We start from the raw sequence: 17110 nt of genomic DNA on the forward strand, positions 1-17110 counted from the left end.
ACGATAGTCAATTACTAATGGCCACTTTTTTTCTTCGGAACCTGGAGCTGATTTTTTAGGGACGAGCAATAATGGGCTATTGTATTCCGATACTGATGGTTCGACTATCCCGTCGGTGATTAGTTTTCCGACTTGCTTTTGAATTTCGTTCACCTGACCATGTGGGCTTCTATAGTTTTTTATGTAAACGGGTTCATCATCTTTCAATCTCAGTTTTTGTTTGTAGAAATTATTTGTGCTAATTGGTTCGGATTCTAATCCGAATATGTCATTATATTTTTTACATAAATTTGTGAGTTGGGATTTGAATTGTGGGGGAAAATTTTCTGACAATTGGGATAATACAGACTTTTCTCTATTTTCTTTGTTTCCTTCAACTACTTCATAGTTCAATAGTGATTCGAATTTTAAATTGTTTGCACTGACCACATTATCTTCGCTTGTTGTATTCAGTAGTCTTATGAAGGCATTTTGTGTTGTAGCTATTGTACTTGCTATATAAATTCCTTGCTCAATTTCTTGAGTTGGAATTAATACACTGTCTTCTTTTGAATTTAATTTTATTTTTCTAATGACTTGTGATCTTGCTGGCAGAAGAATTGAGTTATTGCCAGAACTGTATTCTATTGGAACATAAATTGGAAATTTTAAATTGTTTGGTCTTATTATAAGCCAATCTTCAGATGGCTGAAAATCTAATTGACAGTTGTATTTTTTAATAAAATCAATTCCTAAAATGCCATCACAAGGGACGGCTAAGTATAAGTCTACGATATGAAAATCGTGTGGAATTATGTACTTGGTAGTCTGTATTTCAATTGATGTTAAGCCTTTGGATTTTGTAATTTCCTGGCTTATTCCCCGTATATCTATTATTTTATTATTTTGTACGTTTTGAAATATATCTGAATTTTCTTTTACTATAGAGATTTCGGCACCTGTGTCTACCAAAAAGACAAGTTCTTTTCCAGTAGTCACATGGGTGAATGAGACGAATATATTCTGACTGAGATTAATAGTATGGACCGTTACTTTTTCTACTGTTGAACATTTAAAGGGGTTTCGGAGTTTCCCGAGGTTTCATTGGCTACTCTTACATTGCCTGTATTGTTGTTATTGTAGCCTCCGTTCGAGTTGCCACGGCCCCTTGAGTTTCCTCTGTAGTTGCCGCGACCATTGTTTTGGTTGATATTGTTGTAGTAACCATAATTGTTACCACGACCACGAAAATTTCCTCTATAACTTCCACGTCCGCGGTTTCCGCCGCGCTGTGTATAATTGTTGTAGTAGAGGACCGAATTTGGTTGTCCAGTTGCTTCTGTGCAACTGTTTACGAATTTTGAAACTGCTTCGTTCATTGTGTTGAAGTTGCCGGCTTGCATGATAAGTTTTACCTTATCAATTTTGCAGTTTTTAGTCATTGCTTTTACTGCGTGCTGTGTGGAATAACTTCTTGCTAGTTCTAGTGTTAAGCCGTCTGTTATGTATGCACTTTCTAAAGCCTTCGTCATCTGCTCAATTTCTGATGTATATTGATTAGCAGTTTTATTTCGTTGCTGTAGGTTCATTAGCTTTGCTGACAATACCTCTACAGTTTCGCCTTTGACGTTGCTTTTTAACTTGGCAATTACTTCACCTACCGTTGTTTCGTTTCCAATTAGATTTCTTGCTACGCCCTTTAGTTTTGTCTTTATTATAGAGACGACTAGACTTTCGTGTTCACCTTTTATTGACTCTATAATATGCAATGCATCAATGAAACTGGTTAAGTTTTCTGCTTTACCATCGAAAACTGGTATAAGCTTTGATGCAGTGTTAATGAAGTCGATATTAGTTTGCGCCATTTCGAAATTATTGTTCTTAGTTATGTTTGCGCTTGAGTCTGATTCTGAATCTGTTTTATTATCTGCGTTTGATAATAAAACGGCTGGGATAGTAAGATTATTTAAATCTTCTTCCTTAATTTCCGCGTTAAAATTTTCTTGCTCCGTTTGATCTAAACCAGTTGACTCTTCCAATGTTGATTCTTCATCGGTTTCAACTGTTATTGCGGTATTAAGAATGGTAGGTACAGAGATATCCAAATTGAATTTTTCTTTTATCAATATAAGGTTTTCTCTGAGCCTTTGCAAAAATCTTGATACCCTTGACCAATGGTCGTCATTTAATTTTCCCCGTTGCCCATGTATTAATATGCGCGCCTCGTTAAAACAATTTACTAGTATTTCTGCGTGTTTTTTTATTGTGCTCCCTTGAATCGGTATGTTTTGATTAAGGGATTTGTAAGATTTATCGAACTCTGTTTTTATTTTGTTCAATTTCGCATACAAATCGTTCCATTCCATGGCAATATTATCTATGTAATTTTACCATGAGGACCGTGGTTTCACCGAGTATAGAATGGTAATCCACGATCTCTTTTACTGAGACGTATGGCAAAGTATTTAGGATTAAACCCTTTGTTTTTTTATTGTAAGCAAACAAAAGGCTAAATTCCAAATTGTACTTTTCCATATAAATATATTCGAACTCAGAGATTGTAATGAAGTTTTTATGGCAATGGAGAATATTTAATGCACGCATTCTAAATTCTGGATCTTTAGTAGTTATTTCCTCAAGACATCTATCCAATTCTATCGTGTTAAGAGCCATAATTTAAGCAAAAATAATTAAAAAAATTTTTTTTATATATATATAAGGGTATTAAATTGAACACTCTAATCTTTTGAAAAGGAATTTTCTTCTCTTTTTTTTTATATCTTATCTAGATCGTGTGCTCTACTTAAATATTTCTTCTTTAAACATTTATTGTGCAATTTGTATATTTTGGTAATAAAACTTGCACTCAAGATGACAATGATTATTATTAATAACGTTAGCAGTGGAGTCCACTGACTTAACGTCTACGATTCCCATTTTGGGTAGATTCACTTCTAATATATCGGTATTATTATAATTAATATGAGAGAATTTATCTATTCTATTGTTATTCATTCATATGAAAAGATTTTATGTGAATATACGTAAATATTTCTGTCTAGCTTTTAAAGTCTGAGGAGCACGCAGAGAAAAAAAAAAGTGTCATAAAACAAAAATGTAGGAATTTAGTTATTCAAATCTGGTTGATTAAATCTTGTGGCATAATCGCATAAATTTTATTTTATTAATATTGAAAATTGGAAGAAAAAAAAATTTGTGTTAATATTCATATAACTGATTTACAATATTTTGCTCTATATAAACCAATATCAGTTATATGTTGTTAGTATATAGCCTAACAGTGGTTAGTATTTTTCGAGCAGCGCTTTCGCGCATCGGCTCGGGTTTAGAAGTTTATAATTAAAGGCAACTTAGGCATTGGCATAAATGCAGCCCTTGTTGCGTTACTTTGCTCGGTTACAAAGTATCCTGTCCAGTTCTTTGATGTTTAGGTCATGCGTTTCCTTCTCCTGTGGGGTTGTTGCTATTTTCTTGTAGTCCTTCAATAATCGTCGCTGTTGCAGGAGTTTTACCCTTTTTCCACTCCTTTTTCTTTTGTGGATGGGTTTGCTGGACTCCTGTCGTGCCCTGTACTCAGCTATTGTGAGGGGGCGAGGTCCATCGTTGGGACACAATTCGAGGGCCTCTTGTAATGTTGGTGCGTCCCTTTGCTCAGCAGGAGCAGGTGCCTCCCACGACGGTGCAGAGGGCGGGCTGCCTTCCGCACTCATATGCTTCCTTCGTTGGTGTAGTCGGCGGTATGCCTACCACACTTCAGTTTCCATAGTTGGTGCAGAAGGATTTGCCATTCCTTCCACACATGTCCTGGTCAATTTCCCTTTTTTTTTATTTTGTTGATTTTGTTGTTTGTTGTTGTGTTTTTTTTTTTTTTTTTTTGTAGTCCAGGCCTTTTGGACTCAGGCGGCGCCGGTGCTGGTCATCGCACAGACTAATTACTGTTTTTATTTTTTATCTGGCTGGAGATTTCGATTTACGATTTTCGAGGGCGGCTCTGAAGAGCCTAACTTTGGACAGCCGAGGATTAGGGATCGGCTTGCATCGTCCACATTGGACGGCCACACTTGTTAAGCACTGGCTCAATTAGCCAAATTCGCCGATTTACGCATTATGGGGCCAAAATAACGAAAATTACACAGCGCGCAGAGACAAAAATTAAACAGTCTCACTTCCTTCTCGCGCACATGTCACGGTCGCCATGTAATGTTGGGTGTATGTATGTTAGACTTTGTTTTATAACCACAAGAAAAGAATGTACTGTAATGTTATAAGATATATTGTTCTTTATTATATCGTCCGTTTAGATCGGGACTCATTTCTCGAATGCTCACTTAAGACTAATGTTGGCTTGGCTTACAATTCATATAGCTGCACGAGCAGCGCCGCGGCCAACGCTTATGTATCTCAATATATATGTTAATGTATACGTAAGTGTATTTAGGCGGCGCAAGCAGCGGCCGCGCATGAGAGGGAGAGTGTTATGCTCACATGGTAACCGAATGGTCGGCCGCGCATGCAGACATGCCGACTCAGCATTTAGGATGTGCATAACATTGTTGTGTGGGTCGAATTGCTTTGCACTTGAAGTGCTGGGAATATTCGGACATAAACAAATGCTACAATGTTATAGTGATATAAGCGGTACAGTGTGTACCCAATATATGAGCATACTACAAAAGAAGCCGTTCTCAATCGCTTGGGCGTTTGTGAGGAACATTGAAATTGGAGCTCATATCAATTTATATTTAGTCGCCCTTATGACCATATCTCACCAAAGTGGTAAATAGAGACGGCAATAAAGTCCCTTATGTGAGATATGTTAGTATGCTAACATAGAAGTTGGATGTATATATGTATATAAGTGCGTTTATGCAGTTTGCGCGCATGCAAAAAATGGTGGAAACAAATGAGACACACTGGAACCAAACAAGTTTTTTTTTTTATTTATTTATTTGGATGTCCTACGGAAAACTTTAATGTGTTGGATTATTTTGGTAGGAAAATGTGTGCAAAAAAACCTTAATCTGTTGGATTATTTTCGCTGTAGGATAATATATGTCTATATTTTAGTAGGGTATATTTTGGTAGGAAAATGTGTGCCATTTTAGCTAAGGAAACACAATAAAAAAATTTTAAGACGTAGGGGGCCAAATTTGACAAAGCAGTTGAAAAATAGGAATTTGTTTTCACTGTGCGCTTACAATATACTTACCACACCTGAAACTTTTCGTTGAATTTGGATTTATTTCTATTCGGTTTGGCTATTGATTAGAACTTTCAAAGTAAAAAGAACGCACCGTTACTTTGGGGGAGAACACAAAGAGGAATAAGATAGCAGTGGTGCATATACAAATAAATTCAAAACCGCGGTATATCTAATTTAACAAAAACTTAGTACTTCATGTCATTTTAAGCTTTCACGAATAGTTTACGGATAAATAACGGAAAATTGTCGATAAGAAAAAAGTTTAAATTTCAAAAGTTGTTCTGCTAACTTTATTCACATCCGGTTTCCTGGGACAGTCTCCACAATGAGTCGGCGATGTTTTCTTTTCCTGCCCTATACACAACCCGGAAGCGGTAGGATTGTTGGCGTGAAAACTACCTTTCTATGCAAGCTGGTGGTCTGGAGGGGGGCTTAAATATAGCCTCAAGCGGCTAATGGTCCGTTACCAACTCAAATTCTAGACCGATCAAACAATAAAACATTTCTACTGCCCAGACAAGGGCAAGACTTTCCTTCTCTGCTTGAGAGAGCTCTTGTTGGCGAACGAGATAATACGAGGAGTCTAGTTGCACCAAAACCGTCCTTATGCTACTGGACCTTGATCAACCTAGTTTGATCCGTTAAGGTAAAATAAGACAGCATGGGAACTACCGTCACCTTTTCCTTAAGCTGTTCAAAAGCTAACTTCTGCGCCTCATCCCATACGAATTTCTAGTTCAATATAAGCAATCGTCTCAATGGCTCTGTAGTATCCGCCAAATCTGGTATAAACTTTCCGACATATGTGACCAAACCTAAAAAACTGCGCGCCTCTTCCTTATTGCTGGGATCTCTAAATTTCTGTATGTCCTTTATTTTCTCTGGATCCGCCTGAATACCCTTGTCGGATAGGATATGAACAAGAAATTTCAACTTTGTGGTTCGCCAAAAACACTTCTCCTCGTTGAGTATCACAGTGTTCTCCACAAAAATATCTTTCACTTTGGTCGCCGCCATGTCGTGCTCATCAAGGGTATTTCCAAAAAGTTTAACCTCGTCAATATAGTTTAAAACGTTCGGGCACTGTGCCAGCATCTCTTCCATTAGCCTTTAAAAAATCTCCGGAGCTGAGTTCACCACAAATAGCAACCTCTTATACCTGAACAGCCTACTATGTGTGATAAATTTCGTTACGTCGTTTGTCTTGCGTTCTTAAGGCCTTTGTATGGCCTAGTTTGCTCTGCGCATTTCCACACACATACGAATATCTCATCATTCCTTGAACGCGATGAGAACTGGTGATATCCAAGCGCTCGGACCAGTCATTGGCTCTATAATGTCAAATTTTAAGGCTTCATCTAGTTTGGGCTTACCTTGTGCTCTAGCGCCGTTGGAACTCTTCTCATGGGTTTTGTGACAGGAAACACCGTTACATCAATTGAAAGTCTTATTTGTTCATTTTTCCATTTCGGGAACGTACCAATCTGCTCAACTCGATTTATATTTAAACCTAGTTTTAAAACATTAAGTTGTATCGCCGTATCACATCACAATCAGTTTTCAAACACTTTTTCTTCGACGTGCATAGCGTCACAATTAACCAGCCTGATTTGTGTGTCCGTACGCCGTGGGCGTTTTGACCAAGGCCCGTCTACGTCTTGGTTGTCCGCTCTAGTTCTGGGCTTGCATTTCCGTGCAAAGTGTCCAATCCTGGAGCATTTCCTGCACGTGACGTTTCTTGCTGGGCAACGACCACAGTCTTGCAGTGTATGATATGAAATTCTCTGAAATGTGCTTTGTTGGCCAGCGGCACCCATCGACTCGGTCTGTCTGTTAACCTGTTCTTCGATTTGGCACATCTTAACAAATTCGGCTAAAGAGAATTCGTTCTCCAAGAGCTTTCTTTTTAAGTCCACCGGCGCCCAGACATCTATGATTTTGTCTTTAAGACAGATTTCTTCAATTTCTTTCTTGGATTCGCCGAAGGAGCATTTCGCCACTTGTCGACGCAAATGCATCAAGAATTCGGTAAAGCCTTTGCCTTCCCGACTATGGCTATAGTCCGGAATAGATTCCTCTCGAAAACCGAGCTCCGTTGTGGGGCGAAGAACTCATTTATTGTAGTTTCTCCACTAGAAGTGTATAAATATAATTATTGGCTTGCTCGTCATACGGCACAAGTGAACTAGGTAAATTTAACACCACTAACTGCAACTGTAGTCCACCCAGGTACAGCAACTTATTTCGCTTCTTGTAAACTGAAGTTATCTCATTTCGGTAGATTACTGAAATACAAGAAAATTATAACAATCAGTTAGCTGTCATCCTTCTTTTTTTTATGCTCCAATAATGTCAACACTAACTCGTTGTTATTAACACTACTAACTCGTTGTTATTTTTTTCATGAGCACGTTGCTATTATAACACGAACTCGTTGTCTTTATTAATATTTCATTCATGCTCACAATACTCTTACACATGCTCTTGTTCCTTTTATTTTTCAATTTCATCAGCCGGAATTAAGTCGGCTGTCGCTGAAAAGGTGCTTCACCCACCTGTTCTTTCGTTGCGTGATCGAAATTCTTTGTCTCATTTCATCAGCCTGAATTTAATCGGCTCTCGTTGAACGAAAGTTTTCATCCCCTTTTCTTTTTTTTTATTTCATCAGCCAGAATTCAATAGGCTTTCGATGAACAGACGATTCACACACTTATTCGTTTTTGTGACTTCTGCACATCGCACGTTTCACACAAGTATGTTCTGCTACCACATTCATGCGTTTGCATTTTCGTCTTTACCTGGATCTTTAGACAGCCTCCGTTTACTTTTCTTTTCCGTCAGTTACTCCGTAAACGTTTTTAATCCTCGTCGCCAATGTAAGTTAATACGTTTATTTAGTTAGTGTAACACTCCTGGACTGCACGCTTTCACTGCTTCTCTTCGACTCCCCTTGAACTCATTATATCCTGTTATCCACCTCGAGCTGTGTTGAGTTTATCGATTCCGTATTTGGCTACAATCCTGATCAAGGTTCCCAAATCACTATCCAGTTTTTCTTTTGAGTATTGCAAACTCATCTTGTTCATTTTTTAGAACACCACCGAATTCCTAATTATTTGAACTTTTCGATTATTGAGCGCAAGTTTTGTAACTTGCCTGTAACTGCTGCATGCAGGCAAAACAAGAACTTAAAGAAAAAAAAGAAGAAAAAGAACGCACCGTTACTTTGGTGCAAAACAGAAAGAGGAATAAGATATACAGTGGTGCATATACAAATATTTTGAACAGTTTCTTTTGTACTTTTAAATAACTTGGAAATGTATATGTATGATTTATTTATATTCACATCCGTAGCCGGTTGCCTGTCGAATTAATTAGTTGTCTTCCTTCTAGCCGGGTGACTGGATCCCTCGCGCTGCTGCTGCGACGTGAGGGCGGTGACAACGAGAATTACATTTAGAAAGGGTAACTGCCCTCCTATGCCTTTGGCTTTAAGCTCAGTAGGCGTATTTCAAAATAATAAAAAGGCGATGGCCTGAGTAGTGTTCTTGAGCATATCTCTTTATTCATAAGAATTCGAAACAAGACTCAAGTTAAGGAAATAACTTATAGCTAACAATAGCTGGCTGACCACAGTTAACTACTCCCCCTTCTAAATTAAGGCCGCCCTCTGCCGTTTGTAATTCAGCGATTATCTGCCTAATTTTGCCTGCGGATTTATTTGCCCTAGTAAGTCGCCTATAAGTGAGCCCGATGCAGATGAGTGCGCAGAATATTGCTCTTGCAGTAATTGCTGCAAGACGTGTATGGTTGTCATCTTGGCGTGTCATCTTGGCTGGCGGTGATGTTCAATAGAGGGAGACTTGCTGTCCCTGGAGCTCTCTTCTGGGTATTATCACTAACCATACAACATATAGACTGGTCATTTCATACGACGCATTTGGACACAAAAAAACGGACCGCGAAAGGTCCACCGTTCTCACAGCAGCAGGTCCATGCACTTCGTGTGCGTTCGGGTTTTTTACTCTCTCATTCTTATTCTCATTTTTATGCTCGCGCACTCATTGCACGAGTTCAGTCGTTCAGTCGCAGAGAGCATAGAGTAAGAAATGTATAGAGGCACCATTTGCTCTGCCGCTCTCTCGAGTGACTTTTCCAGTGATGCCACCTAGACTAAAACAGGGGAAATATTCAGTCTCTCACGGTTCGATTCGAACCTTTAATTCGGTCCCGCGGTGAGTTTCTGCATCTGAACTGCTCGCTCCCATTGCTAAGGGCTGGTGCGAGCAGTGCAGTGCAAATTCACCATGGGACCGAATTGCAAGTTCGAATCAAAAACTGAAAAGTGGGGGGGAAATCAAGGTTAGCTTCGAACATGGCTCTCAGCAGAGCTTGGGCAGAGGTCCGGGCAGAGCAAATGGTGCCTCTATACATTTCTTACTCTATGCAGAGAGGCGCTTTTTGAAGAAGGCTGCCCTGCCATAGAGTAAGAAATGTATAGAGGCACCATTTGCTCTGCCCGGACCTCTGCCCAAGCTCTGCTGAGAGCCATGTTCGAAGCTAACCTTGATTTCCCCCCCACTTTTCAGTTTTTGATTCGAACTTGCAATTCGGTCCCATGGTGAATTTGCACTGCACTGCTCGCACCAGCCCTTAGCAATGGGAGCGAGCAGTTCAGATGCAGAAACTCACCGCGGGACCGAATTAAAGGTTCGAATCGAACCGTGAGAGACTGAATATTTCCCCTGTTTTAGTCTAGGTGGCATCACTGGAAAAGTCACTCGAGAGAGCGGCAGAGCAAATGGTGCCTCTATACATTTCTTACTCTATGGCCCTGCGCTTGAATTCGTCTTTGTATGTATGCGTGATCATGCATTCTCATACACGGGAGCATGTGTGCGTTTATTTCATTTCGGCGCATCAAGAATATTTTGTCTTTTGCCACTTTTCAAACTTGGTACCCTAAGAATATGGGCGTATTTACTATAGGGTTATGAAAAAAATGTGAATATTATATGTTTTAATATATTTATTTAATATTTCAGCATACATTTTATTTTTGTTTACAAATTCAAATCAGTGGTAGCGGTAAAATGTTTTACATATATGTATGTATTCGAATTTATAGAAATCAGTCCACTGAGATGGGAACAGGGCATATCGCAGTCGTGTCACTTGAAACACCGACTGCTCTTCAGTGGTTGAGAAAACTTCAAACTAAATCATTAAAAAATAAATTAACCAAAGATCACTAAACATAACATTTAAACAAGTGTCCTAAAAGCCCGCTCCCCATAAAAGCAATCGTCGGTAGGGTATGCAGGCACCAACCGCTCGCAAGACATCGACAAGAACTGATTTAGTTTGAAGTTTTCTCAACCACTGAAGAGCAGTCGGTGTTTCAAGTGACACGACTGCGATATGCCCTGTTCCCATCTCAGTGGACTGATTTCTATAAATTCGAATACATACATATATGTAAAACATTTTACCGCTACCACTGATTTGAATCTGTAAACAAAAATAAAATGTATGCTGAAATATTAAATAAATATATTAAAACATATAATATTCACATTTTTTTCATAACCCTATAGTAAATACGCCCATATTCTTAGGGTACCAAGTTTGAAAAGTGGCAAAAGACAAAATATTCTTGATGCGCCGAAATGAAATAAACGCACACATGCTCCCGTGTATGAGAATGCATGATCACGCATACATACAAAGACGAATTCAAGCGCAGGGCAGCCTTCTTCAAAAAGCGCCTCTCTGCGACTGAACGACTGAACTCGTGCAATGAGTGCGCGAGCATAAAAATGAGAATAAGAATGAGAGAGTAAAAAACCCGAACGCACACGAAGTGCATGGACCTGCTGCTGTGAGAACGGTGGACCTTCCGCGGTCCGTTTTTTTGTGTCCAAATGCGTCGTATGAAATGACCAGTCTATATGTTGTATGGTTAGTGGTATTATCATGGTTGATAAAGAGTGTGTCATTTATCATGGCCTGTTTGTCAAAGGTTATGAGGTGTGTGCCATGAGTCCAACTTTCTGTGCCATTGTCCTCGAACTTTGTCCGACCTGTCGTTGATGATTATAATCCCTTCGTTCACATAGGTTATCGGGTGCTGGCCACTCTCTTATACTCGGCAATGTGCTACCCCACCGGCATGCAGTTCTTTGGTGCATGAACTCTCTGAAGCCAGACGGCAGAATGTGGCTCTCGATGATACGGAGCAGTTTTTAATGGCGTAAATTTCTCCGCTGCATCCGGCTATGACGTTGTCTATAATCTGCAACATTGTCTCACCATGGGCAACTGGAAAATTTTTATCTTTTTGCAGGCTAGTTTATTTTTTGAAAATTTTATGATAAAACGTAAAATGTTAGTGGACTACAGAATTTTTACAGACGAGACGAGGTGTGTTCCTCAAGCAAAACTGTTTTTAAGTCTTCATGATCTAAAATGTTCGGACTAACAATATTAATTTTGGCAAGGGTTATCGCAAGCACTAAATTTTGTAATTCCGTCATCAACATTCGGTTTGTAACAAGCAGTGTCTCGTATAAATGTCCAGTGTCTACTTGTGAGTTTTTGGCTGATCTCAAAATTGAATTGACTAACTTCATTTCGGAAAATCAGATTTTCTCTAAGACACCGGCATCCGGTGTTCCTACTACGAAATCTGAACTCTAGCTACTCTGTGGTGAACGCCAAAAGACTCTAACAAGTCCTGGAGGTAAACGGTATCCACGCTTAGAAGCTTCTTTATGTGGGATAGCGGAACCATGTCGATCATGTTGTTTGTCTCCTCTATTACACGCCCGTATTCTTAGAGTTTCGCTGTATGCGTGACGTAAGCGAACTCCTCCCATACTAGGATTTCACCATCCACGATGGGCATGTACAATACTTGGACTGTGAATAATCAGTAATGTAGCCGACGCCAAGGACAGGAATATGCAAAGTATATTATATAAAGTATATTATATAGCTATTTCTATGGTTATAGAGGGTTTTCCCACCACCGATAAAATAAACTTAAAACAAACTATGCCAGCGGCTATGAACCTTACAGCTAGAAAGAATATGCGCCAAGTGGCTTGAATGTGTAATAAACAAATGAATAAAAAACATAGAGGGTATCGTTGGTTGTATCATTTAAGATTGTCCTTGTTGACCACCCTCCCCTTAATGAGGACCGTGGTCCCCAGGTCCGCTTCTACTTGTTTCCTAGCCTTCTGTTGGATTTTAACTATACCTTTTACCCAACCTCGAAGACCCTATTCTGCTCGGATTTTCATCTGTAAGTCCTCCGAGTTCTTCTGTACAACATAAGCTGGTCTTTTGTTAATGACCGAGTGAATTGATTTGTTGTACTTGGCAGTGGCTTGCCAATCTTAATCCATCTAGCGAGTTCTAGCAGGGTGCTGTGAAAGCGTTCAACCTGTCCGTTAGATACACTGTGCAAGGGTGGTGCATTTGCGATACCAACCACAAAGTGGTTAGTCAGCAAGGCCAAGATCGTATTCGAATTCAGTGAAGGTTCATTGTCGCAATAGATCGTGTTTGCTTTTGGAAAATAGTTCATTAGCTGCAACAGCGCTGGTTTCAGTACCTCAATTGTTTTAGAGAGAATGGGTTTCACAACTGCGAGCTTTGAGAATTTGTCGATGCATGTCAGGAAGTATTTCCTGTCCGTTGAGAAGATATCAATGTTTAAGATCTCCCCTGCATGAGACAGGATCGATGACTCATCCTGTTTTTTGGGATGCCTATCATATTTGGCCCTCGCGCAGGTCTTGCAGTTTTGGACAGCTTCGTTGGCTAATTTAGTCATTTTAGGAAAATATCTTTTATTTCCAAAGAGCACGAAGCAGCGTTTAGACGGAAAGCGTGCTTCCTCCAGAGTTATCTGGTTCAATTGCTTCTCCGTTCCTTCGATGGTGTGTGTGAGCGACACTTCACTGTGGATAGTGGCCGCACACGAACAAGCTTCTTCCGCCTCCACAACGTTAAGTTGCTGCCTGGAGAGGGCATCCGCGACGAGATTCTCCTTGCCGGGCTTATAAAACATTTTAGCGCCGGACTCGTCGATGCGAGCTTGGCCAGTGTCCAAATTGTGGCTAAGAGTTCCCTCTCAATTGTGGCGTAGTTAACCTCCCTGTCTTTCAATGTCCTTGAGATCATTGTTATTGGGCGTTTCTCTTGGGATAATACTGCGCCACTGCCAGAGGCCGAGGCATCTGTCGTTAGATCAAACGCCTTTTTGTAGTCGGCATCACGTCGTCGGATGCCAAGATATTTCGTAGTTTCTGGAACGCTTGTTGTTGCGCCTCAGAGAACTGAACCGGAATGTTTCGTGACCTGTGTCTACTAACTGTTCCGTTTTCCCCCTTCAGGATGTCCGATACAGTCCTCGCTTTTGCTGCGAAGCCCTTAATGAAACATCGATAGTAGCTGGCTTGGCCTAGAAATGATCGTACGTCAAAAACATTTTTGGGTTCCGGATATTCTTTTATGGCGTTTACCATTTCTGGGTCTGTTGTAGCACCGTTACAAGTGACTATAAACCCAAGGAAGCTTACACTTTTCTTAAAAAAGCTAGATTTTTCTCCCGATACACTCATGTTTGCATCGTACAGGCTCTTAAGAACCCAATCTACGTGCTTGATGTGAGAGTTTTCGTCTTCCGAAATAATGATTACGTCGTCAACGTAAACATTGCAGAACTTGCCGATCTTTTCCCGTAAAATGTAGTCGATGGTCCTCTGAAAAATGATACCTGCATTTTTGAGGCCAAACGGAATTCGTATTTCCCCCCATTTACTGAGAAAGAAGTTTTTTCTCTGTCGCGTTCTGCGAGTATGATTTGGTGATAGCCAGACTTGAGGTCCAGCGTTGAGAAATATTTAGAATTACCTAGGTTGCCAAACATCATGTTTATATTTGTCGGACATGGTTCTTTCGTTAAATTTCCGGAAGTCAATAACTAGTCGCATTTTTCGGTTTCCAAGCTCATCGGTCCATGTTTTTATTCACAACCCATATTGGATTGTTGTAAGCGGATACCGACTTCTGAATTATCCCGTTTTTAAACAGATCTTCAATCTCTTTCCGCTGCTCCCATGGGGTACGGGTATAAATTCGCGTATATGGGCTCCGCACCAACCATTCTGATGGTAGCTACCACCGATGTGTTGTAAGGTAAATACTCATTAGGATCTGCAAAAGCCTTTTTCCTGGTCTTTAGCATTTCTAAGAACGCGTTTTTTGCCAATGGCGGTGCATCTGAGCAATTCACGTTGGTGAATTGCGCTCTTGCGCCTTTGTATATTGTTTTTTATCCCTATCCTCCTGGCTTTTTGTTGGCATGTCCTACGGCTTCGCCGAGAAGAGGACATCTGTGAGGCTGCGTTTTTATCCCGAGATGAATACTCGAAGGGCACCATCCCGGAATTTTTCGCACAGGACTTAAACCGCCGAAGCGTCGTGCGACATGGTGGCCTTGTTTGTGAGGAGGGTTAGTTTTTTATCCACCTCTTCATAATACTGCAGCAGTGAGAGATTTCCCTGGCTGAGGGTGCCCATCTCCTGCTCTATGAAATGCATTGGGCGTTTATCGCTATATGTAAAATCGAGGCGACTTATGATCGCATTGACGTTAAGTACTGTTCCGAATGACGACAGCCGACCCGTCGGCGGGTCCCCTAACCTTGCTTCTGATGATTATTACTGCTTGGTAGCGGCGAGAGCTGCCATCGTATCGTCTAAAAATGTGATAGGCCGATACGGCCGCCTGCCGCCAGGAGATGTATGTCTCCTGTGCTCCCGCGAATTCGGGCAAGCACTTTACGGCGTCGAGTGGTTCGTTACATTGAACGGTGTCTTCTATCCTATGGCTTTATATGTTTTTATCTGAGGGGTCTGGGCTGGAGCTGACGTGGTGCTGACTGCCGCTTCTGGCCCGGCCAATTCCTCAATTTACTGCCTTACTCCCTAAGCTGGCTTTTGGGCGGTCTGTTCTGCAAGGGCATTACCAACGACGGCCTGTATAACAGCTCGGGATCCATTTCTGTAGGTGGGGCTGGGGGCCTGATTATTGGGGTTGAGGTGTGGAGCTGTCCCTCACTCTCGGACTCTGAGTCGCTCGAGTTCCTATTTTTCTATTGTTTCTATATTCGAGAAACGGATTACTCATTGGCGAATAAGCAAAAGCTCTACACAAAAAAAGACGAAGACGAAAAGCTTTGGGGTCGTATTTCGTTGCATTGAGCGGAGCAAAAAGAAACAACGACGGTGTCTGCAGGGTGACAATGTATGCACCGCTGCATAAAATGCATGTTGAGTACATAACGATGCGCCGTTACAAAGAGAGAAAATTAGGAGCGATAAAAAATGTTTAATGCGCCCTATATATAATAGATTTATTATATTTTGCTAATTAAATTTTTCAGCAGGGAAAATAGTGTGCGATAATACTATAATATTTACTTATTAAATAATGGGGGTTTTGGATAAGTCTCCTCCACCGAATATAATAAAAAAAAAGGAATAAACTCTTACTTTTATTTTTACACTGGTTATTATATCTGACAGCTGCGTTTTTTCCCGCGACGCTGTCACTTTTCAACTTTCAAGTTGATATTGATCTGTCCGGTAGGGTAGTTAGATACCACTAGCTGAGCGCCAATTAGGTATATTCACATCCGTAGCCGGATGCCTGTCGAATTAATTAGTTGTCTTCCTTTTAGCCGGATGGCTGGCTCCTCGCGCTGCTGCTGCGACGTGAGGGGGTGACAGCTGGAATTACGGTGAGAGGGTAACAGTAGGCGTATTTCAAATAATAAAAAGGCGATGGCCTGAGTAGTGTTCTTGACCATAGCTCTTTATTCATAAGAATTCGAAACAAGACTCAAGTTAAGGAATAAACTTATAGCTAACAAAGCTCACAGCTCACATCCGGCCCATTGCTAGGACAGCAATTTGTGCGGAGCGTTGTTGTCAAGGTGACTATAGTCAACGACTCTGGTCTGGCTGACCACAGTTAACTTATACTTTCGGATGTAAGATATAAGTCCAAATGAACTTATGTATGTTTGTGTATCAATATGAACAAAAAGAAATTGGATTTAGGTTGCCGCACGATAAATGAAAAAACGAAAAATGGAAAATGCCGCAGATATTTTAATAATTGCCGTTTTGGACTTTATCGCACTTGGAATTTGGATAAATCGTACAGAAAGCCAAACGAACCGATGTTTTCGATTGGCTGACTGCAGACCGAAAATTAATAGCTTAAAAAAAAAACTTTTCAACGGTTGCGCAGACCGGCCGGGCGTTTATTCAGTCACTTACAAGAACGAAACTAACTCAGAGAGCCCGCCCTAACGCAGGAAGCTCCGGGCGCCGTCAGAGCGCGAAAATGCAAACATGGAGAGAGCGGGCGAGCGAAAGAGAAGAACCTAAAGTCCGTTCCGCGGCTTGAACAATGTCCTTTTAGCTTTAATTCGTGTGCCCATACTAAACCTTGCTTAAAGAAGCATTCGCTTGTGGGGAAAAAAAGCCCGCTCGAACGTGTTGGATTCCATATTGGCTGAATGATTCGGCAACGCTATCGAAACGAATGTGGTTATCAAAGTGTATTAATTTTGGCACTCCTCACTGATAGAAGATGTTCTTTTCGAGGAAGCTTACCACGGCTATTGCGGTTGCGGTGTAACCAGACGAATTTAGTGAAATGGTCCAGGCACACAAAGATCATGGTGTTGCCGTGGATAAGATCCCATTAAATCAATATTAAGTCTTTACCCATGAACGGTCTGCTTGTTTTATTCGTGGTTTGGTTGACTCTGCATATCTACTTTTTTAACTGTTACCTGAACGTCCACCGTCATTGCGGTG

The 17110-nt window shown here is 40.7% G+C and overlaps 1 protein-coding gene and 1 long non-coding RNA gene across 3 annotated transcripts in view; one reads left to right on the plus strand and one right to left on the minus strand.

Moving 5' to 3' along the window:
- Nucleotides 1-16003, minus strand: part of LOC128263681 (uncharacterized) — a 59587-nt gene extending 43584 nt beyond the window's left edge. For both annotated transcript variants that reach the window (XR_008268477.1, XR_008268476.1), the window contains exon 1: nt 15773-16003. This is a non-coding gene — a long non-coding RNA (uncharacterized LOC128263681). The remainder of the gene's footprint in view (nt 1-15772) is intronic.
- The window catches only part of LOC128263677 (troponin C), a 73495-nt gene that overhangs the window by 38566 nt on the left and 17819 nt on the right, over nt 1-17110 (plus strand). The gene's annotated exons all lie outside the window — the stretch shown is intronic.

The sequence above is a fragment of the Drosophila gunungcola genome, unplaced genomic scaffold (assembly GCF_025200985.1).
Source record: "Drosophila gunungcola strain Sukarami unplaced genomic scaffold, Dgunungcola_SK_2 000010F, whole genome shotgun sequence".
Taxonomy (NCBI): domain Eukaryota; kingdom Metazoa; phylum Arthropoda; class Insecta; order Diptera; family Drosophilidae; genus Drosophila; species Drosophila gunungcola.